Source organism: Hemitrygon akajei, chromosome 28 (genome assembly GCF_048418815.1).
Source record: "Hemitrygon akajei chromosome 28, sHemAka1.3, whole genome shotgun sequence".
Classification (NCBI taxonomy): domain Eukaryota; kingdom Metazoa; phylum Chordata; class Chondrichthyes; order Myliobatiformes; family Dasyatidae; genus Hemitrygon; species Hemitrygon akajei.
The window spans coordinates 24,348,647-24,368,821 of NC_133151.1; the positions used below are offsets into that span (position 1 = coordinate 24,348,647).

Genomic DNA, 20,175 nt, shown 5'->3' on the forward strand with positions numbered 1-20,175 from the left:
GGGTAATGCAGGCGGGGCTGGATCCCAGAGTTCAGGCGAGGCAGGAGGATCCCGGCGTTCGGACGAGGCCGAGCGGGATCCCGGCGTTCGGACGAGGCCGAGCGGGATCCCGGCGTTCGGACGAGGCCGAGCGGGATCCCGGCGTTCGGACGAGGCCGAGCGGGATCCCGGCGTTCGGACGAGGCCGAGCGGGATCCCGGCGTTCGGACGAGGCCGAGCGGGATCCCGGCGTTCGGACGAGGCCGAGCGGGATCCCGGCGTTCGGACGAGGCCGAGCGGGATCCCGGCGTTCGGACGAGGCCGAGCGGGATCCCGGCGTTCGGACGAGGCCGAGCGGGATCCCGGCGTTCCGACGAGGCCGAGCGGGATCCCGGCGTTCCGACGAGGCCGAGCGGGATCCCGGCGTTCGGACGAGGCAGATCGGGATCCCGGCGTTCGGAAGAGGCAGATCGGGATCCCGGAGTTCGGAAGAGGCAGATCGGGATCCCGGCGTTCGGAAGAGGCAGATCGGGATCCCGGCGTTCGGACGAGGTAGATCGGGATCCCGGCGTTCGGACGAGCCAGAGCAGGATCCTGGAGTTCAGGCAGGCAGGAGCCCCCCTGGCCGGGTGCATAATTCCTGGGCACAGCCGCCTGCTAGGCAGGACCACGGAGGCCCCGGGCAAGACGCGGAACACCTGGGTAGGTGCGGGCACAACCAGTAGGGAGCAAGGTGTGGGAAGGGTCGGAGTCCTCAGGGCGGGCCGCATGGATCCCGGGCAGGGCCTCCTCCCAGGAGGAAGCACGAAGGCCTGGGCAAGGCACAGACACCTGGGGAGTTGCGGGGCACAACCCATCAGAGGTGAGGGGTAGGAAGCGACAGAACTACCCGTAGGGTAACGGCAACGGCAGGCTTAGCCGACTGAGGCAAGGGACAGGAATGGACAGAACCACCCGAGGGGTCACAGCGACGGTCTGGTTTACCCGACTGAGGCAAGGGAACAGAAGTGAGCTGGGTCCAGGGTGAGCAGCAGGACCACCGGGATACACCGGGAAATAGGGAAAGGCAAGTCGACAGCGCGACGGCGCGGGCAAGGCGAATAAGGCGGAACAGCGGGACCAGCGCACACGAGAGAAGCTGGGGAACAAGACCAACCGGACAGAACAGATACAGAGCAGGCCGGCGGACCAGGGCAGAGCAGGATTAAGAGCCGGCGGACCAGGCACAGAGCAGGACTCAGAGCCGACGGACCAGGCACAGAGCAGGATTCAGGGCCGGCGGACCAGGCACAGAGCAGGATTCAGGGCCGGCGGACCAGGCACAGAGCAGGATTCAGGGCCGGCGGACCAGGCACAGAGCAGGATTCAGGGCCGGCGGACCAGGCACAGAGCAGGATTCAGGGCCGGCGGACCAGGCACAGAGCAGGATTCAGGGCCGGCGGACCAGGCACAGAGCAGGATTCAGGGCCGGCGGACCAGGGCAGAGCAGGATTAAGAGCCGGCGGACCAGGCACAGAGCAGGAGTCAGAGCCGACGGACCAGGCACAGAGCAGGATTCAGGGCCGGCGGACCAGGTACAGAGCAGGATTCAGGGCCGGCGGACCAGGTACAGAGCAGGATTCAGGGCCGGCGGACCAGGTACAGAGCAGGATTCAGGGCCGGCGGACCAGGTACAGAGCAGGATTCAGGGCCGGCGGACCAGGTACAGAGCAGGATTCAGGGCCGGCGGACCAGGTACAGAGCAGGATTCAGGGCCGGCGGACCAGGTACAGAGCAGGATTCAGAGCCGGCGGACCAGGTACAGAGCAGGATTCAGGGCCGGCGGACCAGGTACAGAGCGGGATTCAGGGCCGGCGGACCAGGTACAGAGCGGGATTCAGGGCCGGCGGACCAGGTACAGAGCGGGATTCAGGGCCGACGGACCAGGTACAGAGCAGGATTCAGGGCCGGCGGACCAGGTACAGAGCGGGACTCAGGGCCGGCGGACCAGGTACAGAGCGGGACTCAGGGCCGGCGGACCAGGTACAGAGCGGGACTCAGAGTCGGCGGACCAGGTACAGAGCGGGACTCAGAGCCGGCGGACCAGGTACATAGCGGGACTCAGAGCCGGCGGACCAGGTACAGAGCGGGACTCAGAGCCAGCGGACCAGGTACATAGCGGGACTCAGAGCCGGCGGACCAGGTACAGAGCGGGAATCAGAGCCGGCGGACCAGGTACAGAGCGGGACTCAGAGCCGGCGGACCAGGTACATAGCGGGACTCAGAGCCGGCGGACCAGGTACAGAGCGGGACTCAGAGCCAGCGGACCAGGTACATAGCGGGACTCAGAGCCGGCGGACCAGGTACAGAGCGGGACTCAGAGCCAGCGGACCAGGTACATAGCGGGACTCAGAGCCGGCGGAACAGCTACAGAGCGGCTTAAACCTGCTTCGAAGCAGGCCGACCCCCCAACTAGTCTTAGTCCCCGAGCCCCTTATAAACACCTGACCCCTAATAGGCTACAGGTGTACCTCTTTAAGCCAAGATGATCCAACAGCTCCGGGTGACAGGAGGGCTGGCTGCAAGGCCCGGAGTCCGGTGTCCGCGGACCGGAACAAGACCCGGAAGGCGGGCTCCGGACCGGACCCTAACAAGCTGTCAGTCTAGACGCTGAGTATTAAGGATTCTGATGGATTGTTGGAAGAAACTGTTCCACAGACTGGTCGTGTGTGCCCCACTGCTTCGGTATCTTTTTTTTCCAGATGGCAGGAGGGAGAAGATTTTGTATGAGAGCTGCGTGTGATCATTCACAGTGCCGTTGGATTTACGGGTGCGGCGTGTAGTGTAAATGTCTGTAATAGCGGCAGAGAGACCCCGATGATCTTCTCAGCTGAACTTACTATCCGCTGCAGGGTCCTGTGATCGGATACGGTGCAGTTCCCGAACCAGGCAGTGATGCAGTTGCTCAGAGTCCTCTGGGTATATCCTCTGTAGAATCTGGTGAGGACGGGGGTGGGAAATGGACTTTTCTCAGCTTTCGCTGAAAGTAGAGACTCTGATGTGCTTTCTTGGCTATGGAGCTGGTGTTGAGAGACCAGGTGAGATTCTCCGTCAGGTGAACCCCAAAGATTTGGTGCTCTTAACGATCTCTACCGAGGAGCTGTCGATGTTCAGCGGAGGGTTGTCGCTCCGTGCCCTCCTGAAGTCAAGAACCATCTCTTTTGTTTTGTTCACATTCAGAGACAGGTTGTTGGCACTGCACCAGTCCGTTAGCCGCTGCACCTCCTCTCTGTATGCTGACTCGTCGTCTCACCCACCACGGTCGTCTCATCGGAGAAGCTGATGATGTGGTTCAAGCTGTGTATTGCTGCACAGTCGTGGGTCAGCAGAGTGAACAGCAGTGGACTGAGCACACAGCCCTGTGGAACCCCGTGCTCAGTGTGATGGTGGTGGAGATGCTGCTCCCAATCTGAACTGACTGAGCTCTCCCAGTCAGTCCGCATCTTGTATACCTCTTTCAAGTCACGTCTCATCCTGCTCCCTCCAAAGAGAAAAATTCTCCCTTCCTCAACATGTCCTCACAAGACATGCTCTATGAAGTTTAAAGTTCAATGTAAATTTACTGTCAATGTTTACACTTGTCACCACATACTACCCTAGTATTTATCTTCTTTTTGTCGTTCGCAGTAAGCACACCTGGTTCCATGGCGTAATGGTGAGCACTCTGGACTCTGAATCCAGCGATCCGAGTTCGAGTCTCGGTGGAACCTGTTTCTTCAATTATACCCAGTGGACTATCTGTGGCAATTTTAGTGAGAGGGCTCATCGGTCGTGAGACCACGCTTTTGTGTCTGAAAGCCCTACAGAAGGACTGAGTACGAGCTGTCGCTGTACAGAGTACGAGCTCCGTGATGCTGACGGAGGAGACAGTATTTTCGAAACTCGAAGCTCTGAGACATACATGATGACTGCAGTTTATTATATTATTCTCCTTCAGTTTTTTTAAGAAAGTGTTTTTTTTTTCTTGTTGGCGTCATGTTATTTTTATTGGGGGGGGGACTGGTTGGGATTTAAAGTCTAACATTGCTGTTGGCTTTTTCAGTTGCGAGTGTTCATAGCAGATGAGTGTGTGGCTGAGGAGCTGGTGCAGGGGCAGGGTTTCAAGTTTCTGGATCATAGATTCATGGGGTCATAGAAAAGAACAGCACAGAAACAGGTCCTTTGATCCATTTGATCCGTGCTACATCATTTAAGCTGCCTAATCTCATCGACCTGCACTGGGACCAGATCGCTCCATACCCCTACCATGCACGCACCTATCCGAATTTCTCTTAAATATTGAAATCAAACTTGCATGCACCACTCATTCTGTCAGCTCGTCCCAACACTCTCATAACCATCGGAGTGAACAATTTTCCTTTCCTGTTCTCCTTAAACATTCACCATTCACCCTTAACTCATGACCTCTGGTTGTAGTCCCTCTCTCCCCCCGTGGAGAAAGCCCGCTTGCATTTACCCAATCACTGGGCCTTCATCTGTGCAGGGGTGATCGATACCAAAGGGATGGTTTGCATCTTCACTAGAAGGGGGTGATGGTCAGTATCCTGAGGTTCATTGCTGTTTTTTCATCACACGTTTTCTGGCAAACGATCATCGCAATTGGCAAACAAGAGAAAATCTACAGATGCTGGAAATTCGAGCAACAAACACAAAATGTTGGAGGAGCTTCACAGGCCAGGCAGCATCTATGGAAAAAAAGTACTTCTTCCATAAATACTGCCTCACCTGCTGAGTTCTTCCAGCAATTTGTTTGGGTTTACCATCGTACGTAATACTCTGTAACTTCCCTTTGGAATTGAGGACAATTCGATGTGGCTGAAGCGAGGCGAGGCGGCGGATCCTTTGCTGAGAGCGAGGAGGACACAAGCTTCGATCGATGCCAGCGCCCTGCTGAAGGCCAAATGGAGGTGACAAGGTTCGGGGAAAATTGAGTCTGTGGTTTACTTTGGTAACAATGTTAGATCTGTGAAGGGATCACTGGACTGAACTGCCCAGAGAAATTACACTTGCCAATGGAACTGTTTTGAACGCTGACATTAAATTTCTTATAATGGACTGCATGAATGCTCATCTCTGAAGCTACTTCATGAGGATGAGCGCGAAGTCCGTTGTTGCAACTACGAGTAATGCGATCAGATTTAGGTAACTGTACGCACAATACCTATGTCACCAGTGATATCTCAACTTCTGTTTATGACACTGACAGAGTCGGCTGGCAGGCCTACTGTATTTATTGTCCCAGGGTATCCCCCTTCCATATAAATGGTGTCTCTGGTCTGAGCCAACGGTGTTGAGGGGTAATTACAATTTGGCGTATGTAGTACCAAATAGATACCATCTGCCAGCGTTGACGGATGAAGGAGACTGAGCAACGTTACTGGATTGTAGTGTTCCTGTTCTGGGACCGTGGATAGACAGAGAAAGCTTGAGAAAGCAGGATCTCCCAGTGGCCACACATTTTAATTCCACGTCCCATTCCCATTCTGATATGTATATCCATAGCCTCCTCTACTGTCAAGATGAAGCCACACTCAGGTTAGAGGAACAACACTTTATATACCGTCTTGGTCACCCCCAACCTGATGACATGAACATTGTATTCTCTAACTTCCGTTAATGCCCCTCCTACCCCATCCCTGATTTATTTATTTTCCCCACCTTTTTTTCTCACTCTGCCCATCACTCGTTTGCTTGTTCTCCATCTCCCTCTGGTGCTCTCATCCCCCTTTCTTTCTCCCTAGGCCTCCCGTCCCATGATACTTTCCCTTCTCCAGCTCTGTATCGCTTTTGCCAATCACTTTTCCAGCTCTTATATTCACCCCACCCCCTCCGGTCTTCTCCTATCATTTCGGATTTTCCCATCCCTCTCCTACTTTCAAATCTCTTGCTATCTTTTCTTTCAGTTAGTCCTGACCAAGGGTCTAAACACGAGGACACTGGGAATAAACATGGATTTCTCCCCTGGTATGGGTTGAAGAGACAGCAATGCACGACACCGGCAGCTCCTTCCCACCCCGCCTTCACCGCCCTACCTACCCCAGCCCGGGAACAGCTTCTCTCTGCCCACTCACTTCGCATCCGAGTTCAATCGATGTTACACTCCGCCTCTTTCTCGGAACCGCCATATACAGAGTCAGCGCCGATCTCCGAGCCTGTCTGTCGAGCTGCACTCGAAGCGATACGCTGCCGGTGGAAGCAGGACACCAGTAGCGCCCTACTCTCGGGCCCAGGAGCTCTCTACTCCCGGCTGCTGTAAAACCGCTCCCGGGCATGTGTTCTGCTCTCCTGTCAATCAGGTCAAGGGGCGGAACGACGCTGCGCATGCTCTCATGTTTGAATGACGTCATAGAGCGAAACATCGCCGTTCCTTCCCTCAGTTCTCTTTCGCTGCGGGAGGGTCAGGGTGGATTTAAACCGGGCATTAAACATATTGCCCTCTTGGCATAGTTCTTTCCAAAGTGTTTCAGCTGTTCTCCCTTCATTCTACAGTCACTCGGGCACACTGAGGGAATCGGCATGAGTGCTGGGAAGTTTGTGAGTTTATATCTCACAGCAACAGCCCCTGTTTAATGTTTCGAAGTGACGGAATCGGTCACCGAGTGTACCACCGAACGGCGCTCAATTATAGACCCGTTCATGGATTACTAGAGAAAAGGTGCTGAACACAACGTTCTCGGTAAACTCTCGTCCCGGGCTATCTTCCGACTGGGTTGTCTCATATTCTAAACGAGCACTTCAACACAGTTTTGCTTTATTCAAAAAAATCTCCTGTATTTCCAGTTTTCATTTCCAGCAGGAAAAAGGTCGACGCAACAGGGAATCGAACCCTAGTCTACCGATTGATTGGAGGGGAGATTAACCACCACACTAATGAGGAATAAAGGAGGGTATTGAATCTGTCATACGGATTACAAACAAGAGAAAATCTGCAGATGCCGGAAATCAAAGTAATGCACACTAAATGCTGGAGGAACTCAGCAGTCCAAGCAACATCAATGGAAAAGAGTAAACAGTCCAAGTTTCTGTCTGAGACCCTTCATCAGGGCGATCATACGGATGTCAGGGTATAAGAGAGCTCACAGAGTCACTTTGATGTCTGTTTGTCGAGTGTAGAGTTGGCGCCTTTCACACATCATCTCTCACTGTGTGACTGGAGGGGTCTCAGGATTCTTTAGCGATTCAGTCAGTTAATGAGTTCAATGACTGGCCAAAGGAAGGGCTCCCATTAACGTCCAACTGCGTGTTATTTCAATTGTTTGAAACATTTATAATCAGGATTTGTGTTCCCCTTCTCTGATGCGTGAGGCAGGGAACCATTTCTAGCGCCGATTCTGTCAAGAGTCGATTTGCTCCCCAAATTTCATCAGTATGTGAACTTTGCAACAAGGGGGGAGAACACGTTGGACCAAGTTTATACAAATATCCCCGAGGCGTACGGGCGGAGTACCCCCCCCCCCCCACCTGGATTACTCAAACCACATCTCTGTTATGCTAATCCCAGCATATAGACCGCTCGTCAGCCCCTTCAGACCAGTTCAGAAGCAGGTGAAAACGTGGCCAGCAGGAGACATCTCTGCTATTCAAGACTGTTTTGTGCACACTGACTGGCACATTTTCAGGGAGGCTGCAACTGATGGCGACTCTACCAACTTAGAAGAGTATACGGCATCAGTGCCTAGCCACATTAGCAAGTGCAGGTGATGCCTCGCTCCCAGATGCGCTGAATAACTTCTGCACCCGTTTTCAGGTGGAAAATTACGTGGCGGCGAGGAAGTCCACCAACCCCCCCCCCCCCCCCCCCACCACCTACAAATGACTAGGAGCTGTGTCTCAGCATGGCCGATGTGAGAAGAACCCACGAAAGGGTCAACCCACAGATGGCTGCTGGACCAGACAACATTCCTGGTAGAGTGCTCAGAGGATGTGCAGACCAGTTAGCAGATGTTCAAACTGGCATCTATAACATCTCCATGAGCAGCGCCACCGTACCAACGTGCTTCAAGGCCGCCACCATCGTTCCCGTGCCGAAGAAGCCTTCAGTGTCCTGCCTAAATGACTGCCGTCCCGTTGCACTCATGTCCATTATCATGACGTGTTTCGAGAGGCTCGTCATGAAGCATATCAGGACCCTGCTGCCCCCCTCCCTGGACCCCCTGCATTTTGCGTACCGTCCCAACCGCTCAACAGACGACTCCATTGCCATCACCCTCCACCTGGCCCAAACCCACCTCGACAAAAGAGACACATACGTTCAGATGCTGTTCATAGACTTCAGTTCAGCAGTCGACACAATCATCCTTCAGAAACTGATTGGAAAGCTGAGCCTATTGTGCCTGAACACCTCCCTCTGCAACTGGATCCTAGACTTCCTGACTGGGAAACCTCAGTCAGACCGGATCAGGAGCAACATCTCCAACACCATCACACTAAGCACGGGGTCCCCCAGGTTGTGTGCTCAGTCCACTGCTGTTCACTCTGCTGACCCACGACCGTGTTACAACACACAGCTCGAACCACTTCATCAAGTTCACCGATGACACGACTGTGGTGGGTCTCATCAGCAAGAACGACGAGTCAGCTTACAGAGAGGAGGTGCAGTGGCCAACGGACTGGTACAGAGCCAACAACCTGTCTCTGAATGTGAACAAAACAAAAGAAATGTTTGTGGACTTCAGGAGGGCACGGAGCGATCACTGCCCGCTGAACATAGACGGCTCCTCGGTAGAGATCGTTAAGAGCACCAAACTTCTTAGTGTTCAGCTGTCGGAGATTCTCACCTGCTCCCTCAACACCAGCTCCATCGCAAAGGAAGTGCAGCAGCGTCTCTACTTTCTGCGAAGGCTGAGTAATGTCCAACTCCCACACAGCCCCCCACCCCCAACTTCATCACATTCTACAGGGGTTGTATTGAGAGCATCCTGAGCAGCTGCATCACTGCCTGGTTCGGAAATTGCACCATCTCGGATCGCAAGAATCTGCAGTGGATAGTGAGGTCAGCTGAGAAGATCATCTGGGTTTCTCTTCCCGCCATCACGGACATTTATACCATAGATTGCATCAGGAAAGCAAACAGCATTATGAAGGACCGCACGCACCCCTCATACAAACTCTCCTCCCTCTTGCCGTCTGGGAAAAGGCACCGAAGCATTCGGGCTCTCACGACCAGACTATGTAACAGTTTCTTCTCCCAAGCTATCAGTCTCCTCAATACCCAGAACCTGGACTGACACCTTGCCCTATTGTAGTCTTTATAAGTTATTGTAACGTCTGCACTGTTTTGTGCACTTCATGCAATCCTGGGTAGGTCTGTAGTCAGTGTAGTTTTTTTTTCTGTGTTTTTTTTTACGTAGTTCAGTATAGTTTTTGTACTGTGTCATGTAACACCATGGTCCTGAAAAACGTTGTCTCATTTTTACTATGTACTGTAGCAGCAGTTATGGTCGGAATGACAATAAAAATGACGACTTGACTTGCTTTTCCCTGTCCGAACACAGAGTTTTTCCGGTCTCTGTAGGGATGACGCGACATCCACTGGTCGGAATAGGAACTGCAACGGGGTGAGGAATGATCCTTCAGAAAGCAGCTCGGAAACTGATAATCGAGTTACAGAACGGAATCTTATAGCAAAGGAGACGGTCAGTACCCGAATCACTCGATCATGAGGTGATTGAGGTATAGCGGTGAGCATAGCTGCTTTCTAACCAGTAGACCGGAATTCTATTCTCGGACTTTTAAAAATCTACAAATTCATGCTATAAAAATAACCTCTTTCAGAGCACTATGTACATGGAACTCTTGGGACCAAGTCGACCACTCACACTAATTCATGGGCGATTTTCTGTGAGTCTAAGCGTTTTATTAATTATCATTCAGTGTAGTAAATCAGAGATTGAATTCATATCCTTCATCTGGGATGAAACCAACTAGACTCCGACTGAACGATCGAGGACCCCAAATTAAATGAAAAACACAACACTAGTTCCGGCTATTCCGTTAGTTCCAAGGATTCCGCTCGAGGAAACACACACTTTCTGGTCAAATCGAAGACAGATTTCTGACCAAAGACACCCCGTATCCCGGATATACTCTCCTTTCCTCTCTTCCACAAAACAGCAAAAGCCTGAAAGAACGTATCACCGTCTCATGGATAGTTTCAGTCCCGCTGTTTTGTCTACTGAATCGTTTCTCAGTGCGATAAGGTGTACGTTTGACCTCACAATCCACCTCGGTATGATACTGCAGCTTATTATTTACCTGTACTGTTCTTTCCCTGTCGCTGTTGCACTTTATTCTGCATTCTGTTATTGTTTTACCTTGTGCGATCTCAATGCACTGTGTAATGATTTCATCCCTATTAACAGTATGAACGGAGAAGGCTTTCACTGTATCTCGGCAGGTGTCTGAAATATAACAGTTCAAATTCCCATCGCGGCAGCAGTAGGGAGCCCCGGCCTCCGTTCAGCGCAGCGTTTCCCAGCTGGCAATGAAGCACAACAGAGAAGAATCATCTGCCGGATCATTAGCCGCCAACCTTTCGGTTAACAGCCGAACGCGCTCACCGATGCGACGCAGAGGCAAGTTCTGCGGAAAGTAGGAATAAATGGTTCATTTCTGTGTTGCAGAACGTGACCAATAATCGCGGCTGGCCTGGACCGGGTTTTTGCACAGTCTACATGACCGGTTTGCATCAGAGAGTCACGGACAATATCAAACAGAAAACGTTGGAAATACACAGTTATCAGGACTCGAAGCTGCACGGGGAAATCCCAATGGATCCCGGGTGCATCGCCAAAAAAATCGGCCACGACTACACACTCCCTTCTGATTTCCCTTCCGGTGTTTATCCTAACGGAAGAAGTGCTGCGCCTGTCCACTCACCTCCTCCCACACAACATTCAGGGTCCCAAACCGTCCTTCCAGGTGAGGAAATACTTCAGCTGTGAGTTTGCCTGGGCCATCTAGTGTATCGGGTGCTCCCAATATGGCCTCATCTCAATACGCAAGATCGATTGTGGAACCATTTTGTCGAGCAACTTTGCTCCGTCCGCAACGAGCAGGATTTCCCAATGGTCAACCATTTTAAATCCACTGCCCATTCCCATTCAGACATGATGGCCCATGGATTCCTCTACTGTCACGTTGAAGCTACTCTCGGGATGGAGAAGCAGCACTTCATATTCCGTCTGTGTAGCCCTCAACCTGATAGAATGAAAATTTCTCTAACCCATTACTCTCTTCACCTTGTTTTAATTTTCCATTCGGGATTCCCTCTTGCGTCGTCTCTTTTCCTCGCATGTCTACCGCCTCTCTCTAGTCATCCAATCTAATTTATTTTTTTCAACTTTTTTTTCTTTTCCACCAATCCCGACGCAGCCTCTCATTTATTTCCCTTTCCCCAAAATATCTAAATGTTGTTCTTACCTGGTTTCAGCTATCATCTCCCAGTTTTCAAAACACCCCTTTCCCCAACATATCTACCTTCCGTCCTCACCTGGCCTCACTTATCACCTTGTAGCTTGAACTCCTTCTCTTCCCCCGCGTTCTTATTCTGGCTTCTTCCCACTTCCTTTCCAGTACTGATGAAGGAACACGGCTTGACACTTCGGTATTTTATTCCTCTCCATCGATGCTGACTGACCTGCTGTGGTCCTCCAGTGTTTTATGTGCATTACTCTGAACCTTGTGCAAAAAAGGGGCTGGAGACTACCAAGACGGTATATGAGATGTTGTTCCTCCAACCGAAGCTTGGCCTTCTCCAGCCCCTTGGTATGAACATCGAATTCTCCAACTTCCGGAATTCCCTCGCTCTCCCTTCTCCATCCCACCTCTACTCTGTCTCCTCTTCTAGCTGCCAATCACCTCTCATTACTCTGCCTTCTTCTACTACGCATAGTGCTTTCCCCTTAGATTCCTTCTTCACCCCTCCTGCCTATTCCCTCCCTGCTTCCACTCCACCACCCCTTGATCTTTCCTCTGATTGGTTTTCCACCCTCTCCCCACCTTCTTTATAGGGCCCCTTCCCCTCCTTCTTTAGTCCTGACGAAGAGTTTCGACCCGAAACGTTGACTGCTTCTTTCAACGGATGCTGCCCGACCTGCTGACTTCATCCAGCTTTTTTGTACGTCTTGATTTGACCACAGCATCTGCAGTGCACTTTGTGAAAACATCCCCATGTTCTGAACAGTCAAGATGTGAAGAAGGAAACGTGGAACGCTTGGCTCAGAGCTGGAGACCTCTTCCCAGGAACAGAGGGGTTCCTTGTGGCATTACAGGGCCAGGTGGTTAACCGAAAAATATTAGAAAAACATAATAAACGTCCTACAAATTAATGACGATAAATGCCGAAAATGACAAGAGCTACCAGGAACAATCCAACACATTACAGGATTGAGCAGCAGTTTAACTCAATCTGATTACTTACACGGGGACAATCAATTGACAAACATCAGTCACCAAAATCTTGCTTTAAAATACAAACTCATAAAAGACACCACACCTTACTATAAATACAAACCTGTTCTAGATTAGGGTCAGAGTCCCACACATTAATTTTTGTCTGATCCATTTTTACAGACAGGAAAAATCCAAAATAACCGTCTAGATATATAATATTACTGGATAAAAAAGCAGTAACAACGTACATAATCGATATAGTCATTGCAAACACACATAACGTACAACAATTAACAAGTGAAAAGCACCAGAAATATACTGAATTAAAAGAAGAAATTGAAAGACTATCGAGCATGAACAGAGTGTAGATTGTCCCAATGGTAATATCAACAACAACTATCATCTCATAATCACTGCACAATAGTATTAAATAGTTAGGACGGCAAACTAATATTTCTGTAAATCTCCTGAGAACCACTAAACGAAACGCCACTAGAATGGTCGGCAGTCCGTAGCTATTGAGGAATGAATGTACGCCCGGACTTCAGGTTTTAACAGCTTGAGCTGAGAAATTCATAATAATAATAACAAAGCAAAAATGTCGAAAGCATGAAATGTCGAGTTTGAAACTGAGTTGTGGAAACAGTCAGTGTTGGTGTGAGTGAAGTTGAGTGAATTTATCCCTCTAGTTCAAGTGGCGATAATATAAATTTAAACATGAAATACATTGGTGCCCTGTTAGCGTTTCTGTTGGTTTGATCGTCCGTTTACAATATATTCAGTTTATGGCAATATGAATTTAAGCAAGCCAGGTCGTGGTAGTGTTCTGTTTTCTATATGTGGATATGTATTTTTAATGAACGTATTAGGGACAGCACGGAGCGCACAAAACGAACTGCGAAGGACACTGGATCAACAGCGCCCCTGGATAGTTTGGAACCACCAACATTTCGGATAACAGCCGAACAAAGGCCGCCTGAATAAATGCGGAACACAGGGGACATTCCTGTGTTTTACAGGCGGCGAACAGTGATCTGGGTTTCGACTGGCTTTTTACAATCTGTATCCGTGGGAGGGATCAGGGAATCAAAACCGATATAAACACGTAGTCGGCAGGATTCGAACCTGCGCGGGGAAACCCCAATGGATTTCTAGTCCATCGCCTTAACCACTCGGCCACGACTACAAGTGCCCTAGTGTTCTTCCGCCTATAATTTATATTACGGTAGAGACAGATGGAGTTATTTACCAAATTAAACAATGGGATGTGTCATCCAAGACTATTAGATATCACGTCGGTTTAGCCAATGACGTTTTGCAGAATCCATCCCTCTTGGAATAAAGTTTGGAACTATGGTTTAAATGTTAATTTACATCCGTTGATGTGTATTACTTCACATGTTGTCGTTGCTTTGCTCTTTGTTCTAGAGGTTACCCATGGTATTTTGCCGACTGTGTGTTTTTAGGACAACTTTAGTAACTTCAGTGTTTGCGAGCACCATGCCTTTACACATTTATATTTGCTGATTTTGAATTCATACAGTTATATTCCGTTTCAATATAGAAACATAGCAAACCTACAGCACAATAAAGTTCCTTCGGCCCGCATGTTGTGCTGAACATGTAGTTACCTTGGATTACGCAGAGGCCTCTATTTTTCTAAGATCCATGTACCATTTTTTCCTAATCTCCATATACCAATAATACTAATTCCGATTAAATTACAGATGTACAGTATGGTATGAAATAGGATGCACTTATCATGTTTCTTCATGTTTTTATTCGGATAATATTTTTAAAACCTTATCTGTATTTTTGATATAGTCACGAATGCTGCTGTTCCTTCTGTGCCATATTCACTGAGACATATTAACAGTAATGTGATCCTCAGGAATTTCCGTGGATCGAAAAAGAGGAGATGTTGGCCACGGAGGATTTAAAATATGTAAGATAACATCGAACTCGAATGGCTCAAGGACAGTGGAAGCAGACAGATCAAGTGTCTTTGTACCAGCCATGTGCTTGAAAATGAAGATGTCATTTTGTGGAACCGTTTTACATTTTCCATTGTGTGAGAGGAAAATTTTTGTTTTAAAGCAAACACAAAGTTGCTTCACGTAATCTGCGGGTTAAGAGATATTTTCCAAATTCGAAGTTATTTGTGAGGTGTTTTTAATATAATATAACATGCAAATGTGTATGCATGTTATGGAGTGATGGAATGCCTGTCTGGAGTGATTTAAACTGGTTTCTAAAGGGAACAAAGAGACATAAATTGCCAATTGACGCTTACTGGGAAGAGGGAAATAAATGGATGCTGGCCTGGAGCAGAGCTAACAAAAGGGAGAGTTCAAGCCAATCGGATGACCTACGGCCAATGACGCTGGAATGGGACAATTGAATTGGAAAATATGAATATAAAAGTGGAAACTTCGAATGTGCTAGCAGCGATAACTCTTTCCTGAAACCCACCATCGCAAGGAAGATCCCCGAAGTCAATGACTGGGAGAAGAAAGGATCGATCACGTGGCTAACTGAGCTGCCTTAATTTGGTGATAGAGATGGGAAATTTGGTGATCGAGATGGGAAAAGTTGTCTGAGTTTGTCATGGTGCAGAGGGAGCAGCAGAATCTCACATTCTTTGACACTGAAAGTTATCTTCTTCCCTCAGCATTTCTTATTGAGTGCAACGATCAGAAAGGTTAATCCCATTTCATCACTCACAAATGTTCTTGAGGTGATGAGTGATTCCAGTATTCTTTGTTCAATCAGTTCAATACCAGACACAGCTTTATGCCGCGGAGAACAAGATGTGTTGGGCAATCGCTGAGCACGACAGGGATTGTCATTTTACCCGCGAAATTCTCAACAAATCTCAGAAAGTGATGGAATGAGTGGACGGAAACTTAAATTGGAAGCACAAGTTTTTTATTTTTTAGTGAAATGTGTGTTGTGTACACAGGTGACGTAACGGCGATTTGCGATAAAATATTCTGCTGAAGATTAGCAGACGATGGTTTGGATCTGCCGGACTCTAGATAACGGGCCCAGTACATTCCCGCCGCGCCAATATGCTGATCGGTAAATATCTCCGTTCTTCTCCTGTCTTTTTATTTGTTATTTTTTCCGCTTTCCCCCGATTATTTATTGTTTTGTTTGTTGGAATATTTTGCCTGTCTAATTTCCCTCGTGTCTCTCTTAAGTTTTTACCTTCCTGCCCGTCCTCCTTTCCCTTTTCATCACTTCCTACCCCATCCGGTTATTATCCGGTCGCTGTGCTCCGACCCAGCCGGATATCTCGTCCCGAAGTTTCAGCAACGGATGTGATTTTCGTTATCATTCTGACCCTATTCCTACAGCCCCGGAGTCAGACACATTGGTTATCTCCCTCTGTGTCTCCTTGCCTTCCTTCTCTTTGTCTGCGGCTGTTATTTATAAACACGGGAGATTCTGCAGATGCTGCAAATCCAGAACACAGAATGTCGGAGCAAATCACCAGGTCAGGCAGCATCTATGGGGAGGAATAAACAGTCGATGTTTCGGGCGGGGATGCCCCCTGGCCCGCTGAAATTCTCCTCCACTTTGTGTATGTTACTTTGGTCAGTCTTCGACGTAACGAGCAGCGACGGCAGTCTGAGGTGCAGCGGAGAATACACCCACACTCCGGGATTTATTTTACCAAACCCGAGTCTCGTTCACCTCCCAATCCATCCATATGATCGAATAAAGTTCAGAATTCCGTCAGTTCTGAGTGGACCGCAAATCACTGGGTTTCAATGTTAGGATCTTTATCCTTTGTGGGGTCTGGCCGTCGGATGCCTTGCCATTCTCGTACCAGACGGTTTAGCAAGTGGTTAGATCTCTTTCAATGGTGCTCCTGCAAAATAAAAACCATGTTAGAATAGTGGTAGGGGAAGTCTCACTGGGTTCATTCTCCTCAGGAGGTGGACACACCGGTGTGATTTCTTGGTGTGGGTGGCTTTGGTGGTCCACTCTCTGTCTTCAGCAGCCATTTATTTGTGGTAATGAGCAGTCAGCCTGCACCTTCCTAATGAATCATCCCTTTAGCCTTGTCCACGCTGAGACTCATTCTATCTCCTTTATGTGTGCCGCTGTGTCGCTGTACCACCATTGTGCCAAAGCAAATGTAATGATTCAAAATTCAATGCGTGGAGACGCCGGGGATTGAACCCGGGACCTTATACATGCGAAGCATACGCTCTTCCACTGAGCTACATCCCCACTTAAAAGGCGAAAGTGTTGAGGTCCAATCCTTCCTGCATATCACAATTGAGCAGTGCAACACAGACAATGGCTGACGTCCACAGTCACCCGGCCCGAATCAGCTCCACCATTCGGTGCGATCATACTTGATCCTTGTTCAGTTCTCCTCCCAGACACCATGATAATTTTTGTGGAATGAAACCAATTAGACTCCAGCAAAATCATTACGGAAAAAGAAAGGACGTAGCACATACTGAAGGGTAGTTCGAATGGTTTCCTAGTGAAAAAAGATGGACGCTTGACCTCACAATCTACCTCGGTATGACAATCCACCTTAATATTTACCTGCACTGTGCTTTCTCTGTCGCTGTTGAACTTTATTCTGCCTTTTATTATTGATGTACTTACTCTTTCAATGCACTGTGTAATGATGTCTATGAAAAGTATGAAAGATAAGCTTTTTGTCACATATTGTATCTGAGTACGTGACAAGAATAAAATAATTTTAATAAAATAAAATTATTGATAAATTATTAATAAATTCTAATAAAATAAAATAAAATAATCCCCGCTGAAATGGCAGTAGAAATGGAACATCCCCCCCCCCCCACCCCCGGACAGAACAGCCTATCCCAGCAGTCAATGAAATGCACAGAAAAAGCTGCTGGATCACCAAACAACCTGGGTGGGCTCGAAGCACCAACCTTTCGGTTAAGAGCCGAACGTGCTCACCGATTGGGAGTAAAAGAAGGATTAGATGGTCCATTTCTTCACTGGAAGATGTTGGCTAGTAATCGATGCTAGGACACGGCTTTTCACAATCTGCATAAATGAATGACTTCTATCAGAGAGTCACGACAGTAACTCTACTTAGAGGTTAGTGTCTAATCGACATGTCATGAAAAAAACTTATATAGATGCCCAGTGGAGAGTATCCTGACTGGTGGCATCACGTCCTGATATGGAAACGGAACGGAAATGTCAACATAAAGAACTGGATACATCCCGTTCATCACAGGTAGAGACCTCCCTGTCATTGAGTATATTTACAAGGAGCGCTGCCACAGGAAAGCAGCATCTATCATCAAAGGCCTTCTTCATCGATGGCCTGCTCTCTTCTCGCTGCTGCCATTGGGAATGACGGAAGGACGTACAGGAGCCTTACGTCGCACACCACCATCTTCAGGAAGAGTTATTACCCTTAAGAGTTATCAGTTCTGCTCTTCAAACAACGTGGATAACTTCACTGAACCGATTCCATAACCTAGAGCCTCGCTTTCAAGTATTCTACAACTCATCTTCTCAGTATTATTATTGTTTATTAATTGTACAATTTGTTTTCTTTTACAAGTTGGTTGTCTGTCAGTCTTTGCTGTTTGTAGCTTTCATAAATTTTAGTGTATATATTTCCCTTTATATCCCAGAAAAAAATATTCATCTGAAAGTAGTATAATGGTGACATATACCTCGTTGGATAATCAATTCACTTTGATTTTGACAATGTTTGGCCATCACTCTGTATTTTCTTGAGCGGTTCAGTGATCTATTTGCAATGTTTTTCCTCAAAACCACAAAAGATTATTTGAACAAATATATACGAAATACAAACATCAAATATTCACAAGACCGTGAAGCGTCAAATTAAAATGTGATTATTACAGTCTATAGACAGTGAATTCCCGTGGGTGCGGAGTGGGGTCACCTTTCCCGGAAATTCTTTTAACAATGATCGCAAGTTTAACAGAGGCTCCACTGATTGACAGCTCTCTCTCTGATGCCGACCCCCTGACGTGCTAACGTCAGACATGGCATTCTTTCAGCGACGTCGTTTCTGGGGAACGGTCTGGGACGGGAAGGGGACGGTGAAATGGAGTCTGTATCTACTTGTTTTGGTTTCGGCTCCACTGTGGGAATCGGCCTCTCCTCTTCCTGTCCACGGAACAGTGAGTGCCTGTCAGCGCCTCACCGCACCGGCTCTCCGCCTCAGGTATAATATTTAAACCATATTTGCACAGTTACATGGATAAGAAAGGTTGAGAGGGACACGAGCAGACAGATGGGACGAGCTCAGGTCGACAAATTTGTCGGCGTGGATGAGTTGTACCGAAGGGACTGTTTCAGTTTTGTATAAATCAGTGACTCGATTTTGGGAAGATAAGCCAGAGTAGGATGTACACAATGAATGATAGGTTCCTGGGAAGTTTCAATGAACGAAGACTGTCTTCTTGAAATTCTGTGTTCCAGGTTCCCACTGCACTTTCACTGTCAGTGGTTTCTGCATGTCTAAACTGACCATCGAGAATCTGTCTCCACGAACTCAGCACTTGGTCTGTCTCCTACCCTGCCCTGGTGATTCAAATGCTCATCCAGATGGTCCTTAAATACCAGCCTGCACCAACCCTTCAGGCAGTGTGTTCTACATCGTATCCTCCCTCTGGGGGAAAGAGGAAGGCTTTCCTCAGATCCAATTAAATCAGACACTCCCTCCTTAAGCCTCACGTTCTACACTCTTAATACTTGTGTGCATTAAATTCCATCTGCCATTTTGCCAACTGGTGAGCATCTCACATCAAGATTTGCTAGCCTTTCGCGCTGTCCACTGCACCCTTAATACTTGTGTCATCTGCAAACTTGCTGATCCAGTTTAAGATATTCTCATCCAGATCATTTATACAGATGGAAAACAACAATGGACCCGGCACCAGGAAGTTGAACCAGGGCAGGATGAACACAGTAATGACAGGTTCCTGAGAAGTGCTCATGAACTAAGACCTTTTGTGTTTCTGCCTCCAACACCTCCTTTGGCAGCTCAGTTGGGATACCAGTTATTCTCTGTGTGTAAGATTTATCCTTCAGATCCATTTTAAATTTCCCCCGTCTCACCTTAAAGCTAAACCCTTTAAGGGTTTTAGTGTCTCTCTAACCTCTGTATGCCTCAGGTAATTTTATCTGCCTCCTTTCGGATCCTCTATACACCTCCTGTCTGTCATATTAAAACTATTCCCTCGAGTTGTAGGAAGGAGAAAACTGTTCCTTCCATAGAAGACCTTGGGAGTGAGGTTATCTCCCACCCATCCCTAGCACATGTCCCTTTGTTACATGACACTGAATCTCTGCCCCCTGCACCAGCTCCTCAGTGACACATTCATCAGTGGTATCGTTCTATATCTCCCTGCATTGACAAGTGTCACTGGGAGTAATACAGAGTTTACTATCCTGGAGTTTCTGCTTTTTTATTTTCTGTCTTATTTCTCTAAATTCACTGAACAGGACTACATACCTCCTTCTCTCTATTTTTTTTTTGTGCAAACGAGCAACGTCTCCCATGATGTCCGGCTGTTCAACCTTGCCTTTTCAATGTTCTTCAACTACTCCGAGACAATCGGCCCATAAAACACAGGAACTGAATTAGGCCATGTGGCCCATCCAGTCTGCTGGGAATAATATTATTCTGGCAGAAAAAGGAGAGAACTGTGCTATTATGGAAAAGGAATGCTGCGCTTATATCCCTGACGAATCATCAAATATTATCGATCTATC

The 20,175-nt window shown here is 48.2% G+C and overlaps 3 non-coding genes across 3 annotated transcripts; 1 reads left to right on the forward strand and 2 right to left on the reverse strand.

Moving 5' to 3' along the window:
• Positions 1-3,656: 3,656 nt before the first annotated feature.
• On the forward strand, positions 3,657-3,728 carry trnaq-cug (transfer RNA glutamine (anticodon CUG)). Its single transcript has one exon. It is a non-coding gene; the product is annotated as a tRNA-Gln (tRNA).
• Positions 3,729-13,515: 9,787 nt separating this feature from the next.
• trnas-aga (transfer RNA serine (anticodon AGA)) lies at positions 13,516-13,597 on the reverse strand. The gene has a single exon. It is a non-coding gene; the product is annotated as a tRNA-Ser (tRNA).
• Positions 13,598-16,581: 2,984 nt separating this feature from the next.
• On the reverse strand, positions 16,582-16,653 carry trnaa-cgc (transfer RNA alanine (anticodon CGC)). Its single transcript has one exon. It is a non-coding gene; the product is annotated as a tRNA-Ala (tRNA).
• Between the last annotated feature and the right edge of the window lie 3,522 nt (positions 16,654-20,175).